The 14,876-nt window shown below is 41.7% G+C and overlaps 1 protein-coding gene across 5 annotated transcripts in view; it reads right to left on the minus strand.

Annotated features, from left to right (window-relative positions):
* Positions 1 to 14,876, minus strand: part of LOC105470888 (receptor transporter protein 1) — a 142,642-nt gene that overhangs the window by 95,231 nt on the left and 32,535 nt on the right. The gene's annotated exons all lie outside the window — the stretch shown is intronic.

The following is a 14,876-nucleotide window of genomic DNA, read 5'->3' on the forward strand; positions in this document are numbered from 1 at the left end:
CTTTGTGGTTAGGGGTGGCAGGATGGTTAGTGCCAGACACAGCCTGAAAGAGAAGTAGGAAAGGTGAGCCCTGAGGCTAGACTGGGCAACGTCCCAGAACTCAGAGGCTGGCCAGCAGGGCAGGTGTGAGGTCAGTCCTATTGCAGGCTGTCTGAGGCAGCAGCTCCAGGAGGTGCACCTCTCTCAGCTTCCAGGAGCCAAGCCCTGCTCAGGAAGAGACATGGCTTTCATACCAGGTAGGAGGCCAAGGGGCCTAAAGCTCTTTATCTGTAAGCCCATGGGGAACAGATTCAGAAGGCCCAATCAAATAAACACTCCAGCCCAGAACTGGCCAAGTCTGCACCAGAATAAACATGATCATGAGTCATACTGACCCTGGTGTTGCCTTACATGGCAGCTAACAAGGCTGGCTAGTCTAAGGGCTTTGGCATCCATAGCCATTTTGACTTAGCACTACCTTTACTATTTTAACTTCTTGCCGTTGTTTGACTGACTGGTATTTCAGGCTTCTTGGACCCATGCTTCTGAAAGCAACTGACATCTGGTGTGATAAAATGGTGCCTTGTACCCCTGCATATCTATGCAGGTCTGTCTTAGGCGTAAATATGAAACTCAGTTAACACATTCTACATTGATAACTCTCAGAAACTACAGGGGAGAGATAGTATTAGCAAGACCTGTGTGGAAAGAACAAGAAAGGGAGAAATGAGAGGTCCACATTCTGTCACTGCTATGAGACTTGCCATGTGACCAAAGAACGTGGCCTCTCTGCTTCTGCATTTCTGTGTACTTAAAATCAGCGGAAGTGTATTACGTGATCTCAAAGTTTCCTTCCTGCTCTAGCAATTTGTGGGTCAAGATTACATGAAACACCTATAGCTTTGGTAAAAGCAAAATTCTCCTCTCCCAAACCTCTTAGATACTCAGAAACATATAGAATGAGCTACTTTCTATTTTCCCCATGAAGGAGTATTGCTGTGCTCATAAAGTTTTTCTTATTAAATATTTTCAGAATAAATAAGAAATGATGGCTATCTAGAAACCTCCCCCAATTTTTAATGTCCAAAGTTGTAATCACTCCCTGATCTAGACAGTTCTTGGCTATATCTTTACCCAAATAAATATGTCCTCCAATATTTTCTGAATCCAAATAAACTCAGCAGGACCTACAAAAAAAAAAAAAAAAAAAAAAAAAGGTATGTAACCATGGAAATCAATCCCTGCTCTCACACTGTAGGACTGCCCCACTGGGTGAACTGCTTAACAACTCACTCAAGTTCCAACTCATGATCTGGTCTCATTTAACTTGCAAAGCACAGCTCCTACCACCTGACCCTCTCTCAACAGACATAGCAGATGCTTTTCCTTTCCCACAAAAGGATGCACAATCCCACCTCCATTTCTTTGCTCTTACTCTTTCTTCTACCAAAATTTCGTTCCCCTCTTCATGGAGCACTATTTTATCCAGACTGGTGTGCTTCTCTCCTATACTTGGGCTGAGGAGGAGGCAAGTTTCTATGCTCTCTTTAACAGCCCACATTTTCCATACCACAGCATTTATAAGGATTGCTAGCATTTAATGAACACTTACTATACGCCAAACAGGCACCCTGCTAAAGATTTACATTTTCTTCTGATATCAACCCTATGATAGGCGCTTGCTTTTCCACCTTTCATGGGTGACTCAAATAATCCATCCACTTCCCCCAGTGTGCATGTTGAGCTCCAGTCGGCTATGGGCATGCCCACACAAGCCCTGGGCAGGTTCCCTCATCTGCACAAAAGCATCTGCTGTAAACACTTGTGGGATGGGTCAGAGATTCCCTGGAGATCACTTTTTATCTGCCCAGGCATTTGGCTGTCTCTAAATTGTATTTAACTAATATAGTAAATGTTGAATAAATATTAGTCATTATTGTATTATTTCTGAGCTAGAATGAGCTTTGAAGATCATCTAGGTCAACTGCTCATCCCAATGAAAGAATCCTCTTTAACCTTGTCTGCATTTCAAATGTCTGCTTGAATATCTCCTCCTACACTTACTCACTACTTCATACCCTGCTGAATTTGACAAAGCACTGCCTTTTGTTATACTATTGCTTGAGAGTTTAAAATAAAACATGCAAGCCACCTGTTTTCCTGTTCCATCCATATAGTGACCTTAGGTTTGCTTTTCGGACTCACATTGACTGCCTGCTATCCTTCCCACAACTTCATGGCACACTTCAGATATTTAAAGGCCGCAGCTATTATGATCTTTAGAGCTTTCCCAGCCTTCATCTCAAAACACAAGCCTCAGAAAATGGCTCTGTGACTAACTTCCATTATATACAGGATACTAAAGTCATGGGGGAAAGTAAAGAGGTTTCCAGGTGTTGATGAAAAAAGTTGAACTCTGTGAAATATTTGAAGAGATTTATTCTGAGCCAAATATGAGTGACCATGGCCTACGGTACAGCCCTCAGGAGGTCCTGAGAACATGTGCCCAAGGTGGGCAGGGCGCAGCTTGGTTTTATACATTTTAGAGAGGCATGAGACATCAATCAAATACATTTAAGAAATACATTGGTTTGGTCCAGAAAGGCAGAACAACTCAAAGCAGGGGCTTCCAGACCATAGGTGAATTTAAACATTTTCTAGACAACAACTGGTTGAGTTTGTCTTTAGACCTGGGATTCATACAAAGGGAATGTTCAGGTTAAGATAAAGATTGTGGAGACCAAAGTTCTTTTAAAGTCTTATAGTGGCTGCCCTTAGAGACAACAGGTGACAAACGTTTCCTATTCAGATCTTAGTTAATCTCTTTAGGATTGGGAAGGTCTGGAAGAAAAAGATCTAGCTGTGTTAGTAGAGATTCTTTACAGATGCAAATTTTCCCCCACAAAGAACAACTTTGTATGGCTATTTCAAAACATGGCAAAGAAAGGTGTTTTGGAGTAAAATACTTTTATTTTCTTGTCTCATAATGTTATGCCAGAGTCGGGTTGGAAAGCAAATCATGATATACAGGGTTCAATCAAACCCATCTGATGGGAATTTATGAATTGTAGGGCATGACTCCCCAGACCCCTTAGACAGGAATTCAGGCAAGATAAACAAATCAGAGTTTAGTCCTCATGGGGAACGCCTCCATACCCGCAGCTTCCAGCCATCTTCCAGGTATTAACACGTGGAAGCACCTGCAGGGGCAAGGCCTCTTGGGCTTCTCTTCCCTCTATCCTACTCATTCGAGGCTTTGCTCCAGGTCTTTAAGGGATATTTATTTTAAGGAACCAGGACTTCTTTCTTCACAGTGATTTGCAGCTTGGAGGCCTGCACAGACTTCAGGGTGCGGTCATCACTCAGTATCCATGGGGGGGTTGGTTCCAGGATCCTCGATGGATACCAAACTTCAGAATGCTCAAGTCCCTGATGTAAAATGACATAGTACTTGCATGTCACCCACACACATCCTCCTGTACACGTTAAATCATCTCTAGATTACTCATAATATCTAATGCGGTGTAAATGCTAGGTAAACTGTGTTATACTGTATTTTTTAGAGAATGACAAGAGAAGGCCCGGCACGGTGGCTCACACCTGTAATCCCAGAACTTTGGGAGGCCAAGGAAGGAGGATCATGAGGTCAGGAGATCAAGACCATCCTGGCTAACATGGTGAAACCCCATCTCTACTAAAAATACAGAATAATTAGCCAGGCGTGGTGGCAGGTGCCTGTAATTTCAGCTACTCAGGAGGCTGAGGCAGGAGAATGGCGTGAACCGGGAGGTGGAGCTTGCGGTGAGCCAAGATCGTGCCATCGGGCGACAGAGTGAGACTCCGTCTCAAAAGAAAAAAAAAAAAAAGAAAAGAGAATGACAAGAGAAAAGGTCTGTACATGTTCAGTGTAGACCAACCATCATAGGCATAACTACATTATCTGCAGTTGGTTGAATGAATAGATGTGGAACCCACAGATACAGACGGCCGACTGCACTGAAAAAGATGACTTCTGTCTGCATTCCTGCTTCTCTGCCACTTACCTCTATCTTTCAAACTCTGGCCTTTTCCCTCAGGCCCAGTTCAAAGTTACCTCCTCAGGGGGCTTTTCCAGATTGTCCCCTGAAAATAATATATCCTCTTCTTGATTTTTTTTTTTTCTTGCTTTAAAGAAAATTATTTTGGTCATTATCTCTTTGTATGAAGGTCAAATTCATGTCTAATTAACCCATGTCTCATTCATCATTATGGCTGCAGAAGAATGGAGTATACTGGATGGGTGAAGACAGAACACCCATATTATGTGTACCCTAGATATAACTCCTAGATCGCCTCCTCTCTGCAGATGCCCCCATTCCTCAGCTGGGAATACTGGCTGCTGATGGCTCAATAGGAATTGCCCTTCACAACTGGTGCCCAAGACCAATAACTGGCTGACTGAAGGACCCAAAGGCCTGTACCTGACTGAGGACAACTCTGAAGAGCTATCTCAGATCCAGAGCTGCCCAAAGGATGAGCTGAGGCTCAGTTGCAATCTCATTGCATGTCAGTTTCTTGTCTGTCTGTTCCTGCCTTCTTCGTCTCCCTGTACATATTAACTCCCAAAAGCACTTCCCAGAAAATGCTGTATGCAACTCTCCATCCCAGAGTCTGTTTCCAGGAAACTCAACTGAAAGCACCCTTAGCTTCACCGTAGAACATCACCATGGCCACACACCTGGTGCATCCTCCCTTCCTTAATGAGTCTCAACAAATGGACATGGAGCCAAGGGAATGCTGATGTAAGGTGTGAACTCAAAGGCTGCAAGGGAGGGAGTCTCAGGAGAAGAGATTTGCCCCTCAGGATGGAGGAGACCTGTAGCTTCAGACCCCAGCACTCCCTCCATGACATGGGACAAAGAGCAGAAGGAGCCTCAAAAATGTCTCCCCTGTTATCCTCAGCAAGGACTACATAAACTGAACGGAATGAAGGGGAAAATAAGACACAGAGGAAGGGAAGACAAGTGGAGGGGAAGAAAGAGGAGAGAGAAATAAAGAGGAAAAACTAAAGGGAGAGACAAAGCAGCCACAGAAAGAAACAGAACCGGAGAGAGAAAGAAGGCAGATTCTCCATAAGTGCACTTCTGAAAACGGTAGAGACTCATTTAAGTCTATGCTTCCTTTGCATTCTTGTGGCTTAATTGTTTTTACAGGTTCAATTTGGGTTAAATTTTTATTTTGATTTGGCTTCATTTGGTTTGTTTTTGTTGTTGTTTAAATTGGTATATATTACACATTTATTAGTGAATATGCCTCTGAAATGAGCAACAATATTTTTTAAAATAATCATTTCACTACTTAGTCAAGCAGAACTAGCAAATTTGATTTTTTAAAAAAGTACAAATCTCTCAAAAATTTCATATATGTGTATCATATATACATATATATGTATGTATATATATATAATGCAACATACTAGTTATGTTAAATGCTAAAAACCGGTATAAAAGCAATGGAGTGGAAAAAACACATATTTAAGCTATAAGAACCACTTTTTCTCTGTATATTAGCATTTTCTCAAATACATACAAGGGGAAAAGTAAGGTAACTGTAAAATGTGAAACAAATGGGCCCCCAAAATTACATGTATTTATATATATATAAGTATATATATACACACACACACACACACACATATACATATAGGTAATTATGTATTTATATGCAAAACCTTTCTGACACCCAGAACATAGGCACTGGGCTAGGGGAAGGTGCCCACTGTCATGCCTAGGCCAGAATTTGGTAAATACAAGAGTAAACAATGACAAGCTGTCAGCACAGGAAATCACTGGTAACATGGCATCTACAGCAAGGTTGGCAAATTACAGGCATCCTAAGTAATTGTTTTATAATATTTTTTTGAGAGGTTTCATTCTGTCAGCCAGGCTGGAGTACAGTGGCTCAATCATGACTCACTGCAGCCTTGACTTCCCAGGCTCAAGCAATCCTCCCACCTCAGCCTCCCCAGTAGCTGGGACCACAGGTACATGCCATTATGCCTAGCTTATTTTTGTTTTTTGTTTTTTGTGTTTTTTTTGTAGAGACATCGTTTTACCATGTTGCCCAGGCTGGTCTCAAACTCCTGGGCTCAAGCAATCCTCAACCTCAGCCTCCCACTGCTGGGATTACAAGCATGAGCCACAGCACCTGGCCAATCTTTTTTTAATGATGATTTTTTGTAGGTTGTGTTCTCCCACTCCCCAACAGTGCCTGCCCCGCCCCACCACCACACACACACACACACACCCTGGAGCTGCTTTTTGGATTCATCGCTGCAGCCAACACACAAGCTGTGAGCCTGTTTCCTCCTGACCCAGGAACCATAAGAGTTTGGGAAACCTTTGGTTGGGGGTGGGAAGGAAGGGGGTTTGGAACACCGCTATAAACATAGGATCATCACCTGGAGTTACATACAGTAAGACTTTGGGTTCTCCATGGGGGTGGGACCAGGCTGATGGGCCCACAGCAGGCTGGGATGGAAGGCGGAAAGCGAGGCCTGCTGCAGGGAAGAACGAGGTGGCTGGAGCATCCCTGAGGCAGCAGACACCAGCAGTGGCCTGCCAGGATGTGTGGCCCCACATGTGGTTTGCTCTGGGCAGCAACCTCAGCTGGGGGGAAGAAAGGAAAGGAATGAGACCAAGGAAAGAGGCTTGGGAGCTCAGCCAGACACTATTGAAGCCTCCTCCAGACCTTGGAAGCCAGGGATCAGGCTTGCTTTTTGCTTTGAAGATTTGTTTTTGTTTGAAGATCCACAGAAGCTCAACTGTCTCCCAGCAGAGTTGGCACAGATTCCCCTCTGTACTGCCTGCCTGCCTGCCTGGGCCCCCTCCTCAGATCACAGGACAGGGGATGACTGTCCTGTAGACATGCATCAAGTCATTCACCCAGACTAAGAAGTAGTCCTTTGTTTCTTCCACTGCCCGTTGGCATGACCATGCAGAGGAGGTAAGTTTGGACCACCTCACAGTCATTCACTACACAGAGCCACAGCAAAAAGAAGCACATTGCAAAAGGGCATTGAAAAACAATTGGCATGATTATTAACATCTCGCCAACAGGTGGCAGATAAGGAATTTCCCTATATAACACAAAGCAGTGTCCTAAGCTTCCTTTTCACTCCTTCATTTCCCATTTACCATGACTATTCTTCTGAAATCTTTTTCTTCTTTTTCTCTCCAGCCCTCTGCCCAGTAACTCATTCCTTGCTGGCTCCCCTGAGTACCTTCCCCCAACAAAACCTGTTAACTCACGTGCCTCCTTCTCCCCAAATCACTTGCGTTCTTTCCTGAGTGGCTTTATGGCCAATTTGACTTCTCTTTGCTCCTTCCAGTTCTCCCTATCAACTATTTCTGTTGGCACAACATGGGCATGACGGAGGAGGGAGGAACAGGGCAGTGCTGTCTCAAGAAACCAGCTCTCTGACCACTCCACTACCAGGCTTTAACTCTCTGCCTAGGCTGTTTTCACTTTGTTTTGCTTTGTTTGAGATGGAATCTCACTCTGTCACCCGGGATGGAGTGCAATGGCGCAATTTTGGCTCACTGCAAACTCCGCCTTCCAGAGTCAAGCAATTCTCCTACCTCAGCCTCCTGAGTAGCTGGGACTAGGCATGCGCCACCGTGCTCGGCTAACTTTTGTATTCTTAGTAGAGACAAGGTTTTGCCATGGTGGTCAGGCTGGTCTCAAACTCCTGACCTCAGGTGATCCACCTCCCTCAGCCTCCCAAATTGCTGGGATTACAGACATGAGCCACTGTGCCCAGTCATGCCTAGGCTGTTTTCACATCTCATGCTGGGAAGAAACTATCACAGACCCTACTGCTGTTTTCCTCCCATTCCAGACAACTGCTGTGTTCAGTGCATATGGCGAGTTAGAAAGCGGGGATGGCATGGCCTAGAGAGAGGAACAGAGAGAGGGAGTGTTAAATCTGCTATTAGACATCATCATGACCAGCCTTGCCATTTTGTTTCACAGGTCAAAGTGAGTGTTATTCACCTAAAGTTTGTCATTTGAAGCTCCGCCATGTCTCACTTAGAATTTTTCCAGACATTGGCAAGTGGTCTGTTGCCATCTTTATTTCTCAATGCTATGGCAAAATGTGCTTTTATGGCCGGGCACAGTGGCTCACACCTGTAATCCTAACATTTTGGGAGGCCGAGGCGGGTGGATTGCCTGAAATCAGGAGTTCGAGACCAGCCTGGGCAACATGGTGAAACCTCATCTCTACTAAAATACAAAAAGTTAGTCGGGCATGGTGCCATGAGCCTGTAATCCCAGCTACTTGGGAGGCTGAGGCAGGAGAATTGCTAGAACCTGGGAGGTGGAGGTTGCAGTGATTCGAGATCAGGCCACTGCACTCCAGCCTGGGTGACAGAGCGAGACTCCATCTCTTTAAAAAAAAAAAAAAAAATGTGCTTTTACGCATTTCAGTGGGAAGTAGAGATGGCATATCAAGGAAGGTTAGAATGATGGTATATTAAACAGCCATGTTTTAAAAAGAGCCAGTTAGCTGGCAGCCCAAAGTCTGGACTGAAATGAGGAGAAACAGCAGAGTGACTTTTTGAAAGTCATAGCTGAGGCAGGAGAATCGCTTGATCCTGGGAGGTGGAGGTTGCAGTGAGCCGAGATCGCGCCACTACACTCCAGCCAAGGCGACAGAGCAAGACTGTCAAAAAAAAAAAAAAAAAAAAAAAAAAAAAAACCATTTACTTTGGAGTGAGACAGACAATGCTGACTCTACCACTTAAGTGGGCCTGTAACTTTCAAGGAGTTTGTACCCTCTAACGCCTTATTCCCGCTTTTGGCTGATGGAGGGAGGCAGTTAATTATTGCTACCTCACAGGGTTCTTATGAGGATAAAGGAGATACATATATGGAAATTTTACATTTACTGTTAAAACTTTAAGGTGAAACCACAGCAGTGAGCAGGAAAAGAAGGAGCTGCCCTCAGGGCAAATGCCAATATCAACGCAATAATCCAGAGCTGGACTTTGAGCAGAGGAAGAGCAGAATCGACTCGGGTTCCCAGATTAGCCTGACACAAGGAAAGGGGCTAAAGGAATTGCAGGTCTGTAGCTGTCCAAGGCTGTTGCAAACACAAGCCCAAATCTTCTCTGGAAGAAAGAATCCTGAATTCAGCTCCTAAGTTTTCCACGGACTGAAATAAACTAAATCGAGGATTACAAAACCCTTCTCTCAGGGAATGCATTTCCAGTCAGTCCTAAATGCCATCAGGGACTTGGCCCAGAAGGCTCCTTTCCAGTGAATGAATTCTGTGTGTGGCAGGATCTGGCTTCTCCTCGGGCTTTGATCTGGGGCAACCTGACCTCAGTTTCTCCTTAGAGGGAGAATGTTTGCTAACATTTTGATGCCCCGGACTATTCTGTTTAGCTAATGTACTGGCTTTGCTAAGAATCAGATTCTACTTTCTGTTGCTATGGGGTTTTTTGTTCTTTTTTAGATATTTTGCCTGTGATCTTATATAATTTTATGCCAGAAGACTTGGACTCAAGCATTAAGATGTAAGTGGACATCTGGTGTGACTCAGTCTTGCCTTATAGGTCTGCTTATGATTAGAAAGAGGCATACCTGCATTGTAGGGATCTGGGTGGGCTTCAGTTAGTATGTAGGCTACAGCACTTATATTATTCATACATAATTTATTTATGTATGAATGAATTTATTAAGTTGGCACTGACAGCCAACTTAGATCTCAGTATTGTATTATCTGTAAACTCTCAGGTGTTTCCATTACGAAGACTTGATGCCCTGTGGAAGTCACGGTCCATATAGATCAGTCTCTATGTGGTGTCATGTTCAAGATACACAGTATAAGAGCCAGAAAAGTAATTATAGAATAATTTTGTTAACTTGCTTTTCCAAAAGAAGATGAGAGTGGATCAATCTCATGAGTTATAGCAACACTTCTCATATTCCTAGGTCTCTTCCCCTCTACTTCTTCCCTTCTATGTCCCCCAGCACCTTTCGTTTGCTGCCTCCACCTCTCCAACACGTTGTGCACCTTCAGCCTCCCTCGCCTCCACTTTTCCCACCTCCTATCCCTCCAACTTTCTCCCTGGGTCATTCTCCCCGCCATGAAATCTTTCTTGATCCATTCTTACAAAAGTCTAGAGACTGGTCTGGCAATGACAAATGTAGGGAGTGAGGGATGAGAAAAGCTTGTGGAGGAGTGGGGAAAGGTCCATCAGGCAATTGCGTTCACTTTGGTGGACCAGGGAAAAGGGAAATTTGTGGATAATCCCTGATGAATATTAACTTTTATAACAGCATCTTATGCCTATAAAAGATAGATACTCATATAATTATAAATGTATGTTATTTAGTGCTTGATATTGTTATTATAATAAATATTCAAAGTAATCTATACCCCAATGTTCTTTTTTTAAAAAAGTTTAAAGTAGCTTTCAAAGATGCATCCAACATAATAGTAAGTTCCATTTTTAAAACAGTCAAAAATATCTAACAAAATAATACATGCATTTCTCTTTGACCCAGCAATCCTATGTCTAGAAATCTATGCCTAAGATATGTTGGCAAAAATAGAGAATGATATACACAAATTGCTATTCACGACTATGTTGTTTGTAGCAGTCAGAATTGGAAACAACCTCGAGTGTACTGCAGACCTTACCTATAGTAAGGTACGAGAGGAATAAAATATGAAACATCACCCAGTGAAGAACTATGGAGCTAAACAAAGGAATGAGGATTATCTCTATAAACCATTATGGAGTGATATCCAGGATAGCCTCTTAAAAACAAAAAAAGAAAAAGAAAAAACCAAGGGGCAGAACTATATATAAAGATTGCTACCTTTCCTCTAAGGATGAAAGATACATATTTGACTATATTAAAAATAAATGGGAAGATAAGTTAAAAACTAAGGAATATTATTGCTCACTGGGGAGGAGGGAACAGGGTAGAGGAGACACAGGTAGAAGACAAATATTTCTAAATGTGTTTTGTTGTGTTGTTTTGTTTTGGGTCCATGTTATTTTTTACATAGTTATAAAACAAAAAACTGAATTTTTAAAAATTCTGAAAACTTGGGGAAAAAAATTAATCTCACATTATGAAATCTGTAGCTTCCTCAATAGTGAATTATTTCAAATGACTTTAAAACATAATAATTTGACTGTTTCCGTATATCTCAAAGAGGTTGAAGTGTGGGGATGGGGAGTAATTATAGTGTTATTATTTTTATTTTAATAGAGTAAGTAACACATTGTATTAGTCCTTCCATTAATGTTACTGGGAACCAAGATTTGTATGGTAATCAAAAAGAGATTAGAAATACATAAAATCTAAGATGGTAAATAAAAACTCCTATTATCTGAATTTGAATTGGAAATATAAGTATTGTATCATAATGAAATTGTATTGCCAATAAAAATTACGAACTTCCTAACTTTGTCTATTACACAGACCTGAAAGAAATAAATCATCAATCCATTAGCAACAAGTGCCTCTCATTACCTAGATCACCAAAAGTGATCAGAACTTTCTGGAAAAATAACTCCTTCAGATCTAAGTCAATAAATGCATAAAATGAGCCCAGAATATTTTCTTGCACCAGATTTCAAAAATTCCTAGGGTCACATCAAAAGACAAAAGGCAAATGAAACTAACCTGAAGAAGCTTTCACTGGCCAAAAACAAAATAATTGGGTCATCAAAAAGAATAATGACTGCAACTCATTGAAATACATCAAATATGCTAAAAATCCGTAAATTAATAGTGATATTTTAAATAAAAGAATACCAACTATTTATTTCAAAAATAGGCAAGGGAAAAATATGACATATTTATCTTGGCTTTCTTATGTAATCTGCATTTTGTGATAACCAAATAATAGTTGAGGGAAAGCTATTATTTATAGAAGAATTACAACTAATAAAAGAAAGGGGCCTGGGTGCAGTGGTTCACACCTGTAATCTCAGCACTTTGGTTGGCCAAGTGGGGAGATCACCTGAGGTCAGGAGTTTGAGACCAGCCTGACCAATGTGATGAAACCCCGTGTCTACTAAAAATACAAAAAAAATTAGGTGGTCCTAGTGGCCCACACCTGTAATCCCAGCTACTCAGGAGGCTGAGGCATGAGAATTGCTTGGACCCACATATGGCAGTTGCAGTGAGCTGAGATTGCACCACTGAACTCCAGCCTAGGTGACAGAGCAAGACTCTATCTCAAAAAATAAATAAATAAAAAATCAAAGGGAACCATAGGATCAGAAAATCACTATGCTGCAGTCCTAATGAAATAATGATAAAGATAAAAACAATCTAAATCTGCTAAACTCATTAATTAAGATGTTGTGGGGAACGTTATAGTGGATGGGTCAGGCTGACACCATCTGATCTTACTGATCAATTAAGAAAAGAAAAGCAATCAGACATCACATGTCTCCTAATATAACCCTGCAGGAACTGTCCAAAGCTAGCACTGAAATATTCACATTAAAAAATCCAAATCTGGCTGAGCGCGATGGCTCACACCTGTAATCTCAGCACTTTGAGAAGCCAAGGTGGGCGTATCACGAGGTCAGAAGTTCAAGACCAGCCTGACCAACATGATGAAACCCTGTCTCTATTAAAAATACAAAATTTAGCTGGGCATGGTGGCATGTGCCTATAATCCCAGTTACTCAAGAGCCTGAGGCAGGAAAATTGCTTGAACCCGGGAGGCGGAGGTTGCAGTGAGCCAAGACTGTGCCACTGCACTCCGTCCTGGGTGACAGAGTGAGACTTCAAAACAAACAAACAAACAAACATATCTGATCAGCCTGTAGATAATCTAGAAGAAATATGAAGTATGAGGAAACGTCTCAGACAAAAACCACAAGAATGTATCAGCAAAGTCCAAAATGTGAGCAATTCTACAAGATACATGAATATTTTTTTTCCAAATAAAAGAGGGAAGGAGGATTGCTACCAAGTTAAAAAGAATTGAGATGTACAACCCAATGTGATGTGTGGACTTTCTGATTGAATCAAATCAACTATAAAAAGGCATATTTGAGATAACATTGACAATTTATTTATGCACTAAATTAGATGATTTTAAGGAATTCTTTTTGAATATGAGGAATTATGAAGAATGATTAAGAAGAATTTCGAGGAGTTGCATTTGAAAATTTGAAATTAAAAAAATGTTTTAGTAGTAAAAACAAAAGCAGAAGGTAAAGGGGAATAAAACTGTAAATAAGATGGATCCAGGACTGGATTTGGTGCACAGATGTACACATGTGTACACATGTGTTACAGGAGTACCACAAAACAAGCTCTATGTTTGCAGCTACCAATGTGAGAAGGGAGAGAAAAATAGTGAGAAAGTGTTCAGTACCTATTCAGCAAAAACAAACAAGATTTTCGGGTAGAGCATCATTCTAGTGCTAAGTCCTGAGCAAATCCTCTGCCCTGGATCATCACTTAAAACAAACCCAGGACAGCTTCCCTTCAAATCAAATTAGATTTGCCAAACATTTAAATCCTTTACTCCATACCCCAACTACCTGAACTATATGAGACCAAAAGACCCCCCATCATTTAAGAGACATTTGCTGAACTCTACTATATTTCAGTATGTGTGGTAAGAGTAAAGTATTTATTTACAGAGAAGGCAGGCTCTGCTGTCAGTGAACTTAGAGTCTATGGGGATTCGCTGGCATTCATATAACCATCAGATCATGCAAAGATGAGATGGGTCATGAGAGCGAATAAGAAAGATCTCTGGAAGTAGGGAAGGATTCCACTTCAAATTCTCAGGACAAGTTAAGGTTTCTTAGAGAAACGCCATAACTGTGTGTCGTTGCACAAGATGGGTTTTGCTGGGGTTGGCATTCCACATAAACCAAAGGCAGAGGTGGTCTGCACATTCTTTTGTGGTGCTTGGTACATGAGCTCCCCTCTTATCCAAGGTTTGCTATCCATGGTTTCAGTTACTCATGGTCAACCACGATTTGAAAGTAGGTGAGCACAGAGCAACAAGATATTTTGAGAAAAAGAGATCACGTTTACATAATTTTTATTACAGCATATTGTAATCATTGTTCTATTTTATTATTGTTAATTTCTTACTGTGTGTAAGTTTTGTTTATTTGTTTTGTTTTTTGAGATGGAGTCTCACTCTGTCACCCAGGGTGGAGTGCAGTGGCGCGATCTTGGCTCACTGCAACCTCCACCTCCCAGGTTCAGGCGATTCTCCTGCCTCAGCCTCCCAAGTAGCTGGGACTACAGGCATGCACCACCACACCCAGCTAATTTTTGTATTTTTAGTAGAGATGGGGTTTCACTGTGTTGGCCAGGATGATCTCAATCTCTTGACCTCGTGATCCGCCTGCCTTGGCCTCCCAAAGTCCTGGGATTACAGGTGTGAGCCACGGCACTCTGCCCACTCTGTGTAATTTATAAATTATCATATATCATATAATTTATCATAGGTATGTGTGTATAGGAAAAAACGTAATATATATAGGTTTCAGTACTATCTGCAGTTTCATGTATCCACTGGAGATCTTGGAATGTGTCTCCCATGTACAAGGGGAGACCACAGTACAGAGACAAGCATTAAATTAGTGTTTACAATTGACCATCAGTCAGAAAAATTATACACAAATTTTGATAGGCTCCCACAGTGGTAGAGATGTTTACAGGGTTCGAGGCCCTGTAATGACTATTCTTCTCCTTCAAGCAAAACTGATAAGTTATTAGTTAGTCAGACAGTAGCAGGGGTTTTTTTTCATTTGGTGGTATTTGTCCAGCTCTTGAGGTGCATGTGGTCTTCTGTGTTGACTTTTAGAAATGTCAGATTTCTAGAAATTCAAGTCTATATAGATTAT

The sequence above is a fragment of the Macaca nemestrina genome, chromosome 2 (genome assembly GCF_043159975.1).
Source record: "Macaca nemestrina isolate mMacNem1 chromosome 2, mMacNem.hap1, whole genome shotgun sequence".
Classification (NCBI taxonomy): Eukaryota; Metazoa; Chordata; class Mammalia; order Primates; family Cercopithecidae; genus Macaca; species Macaca nemestrina.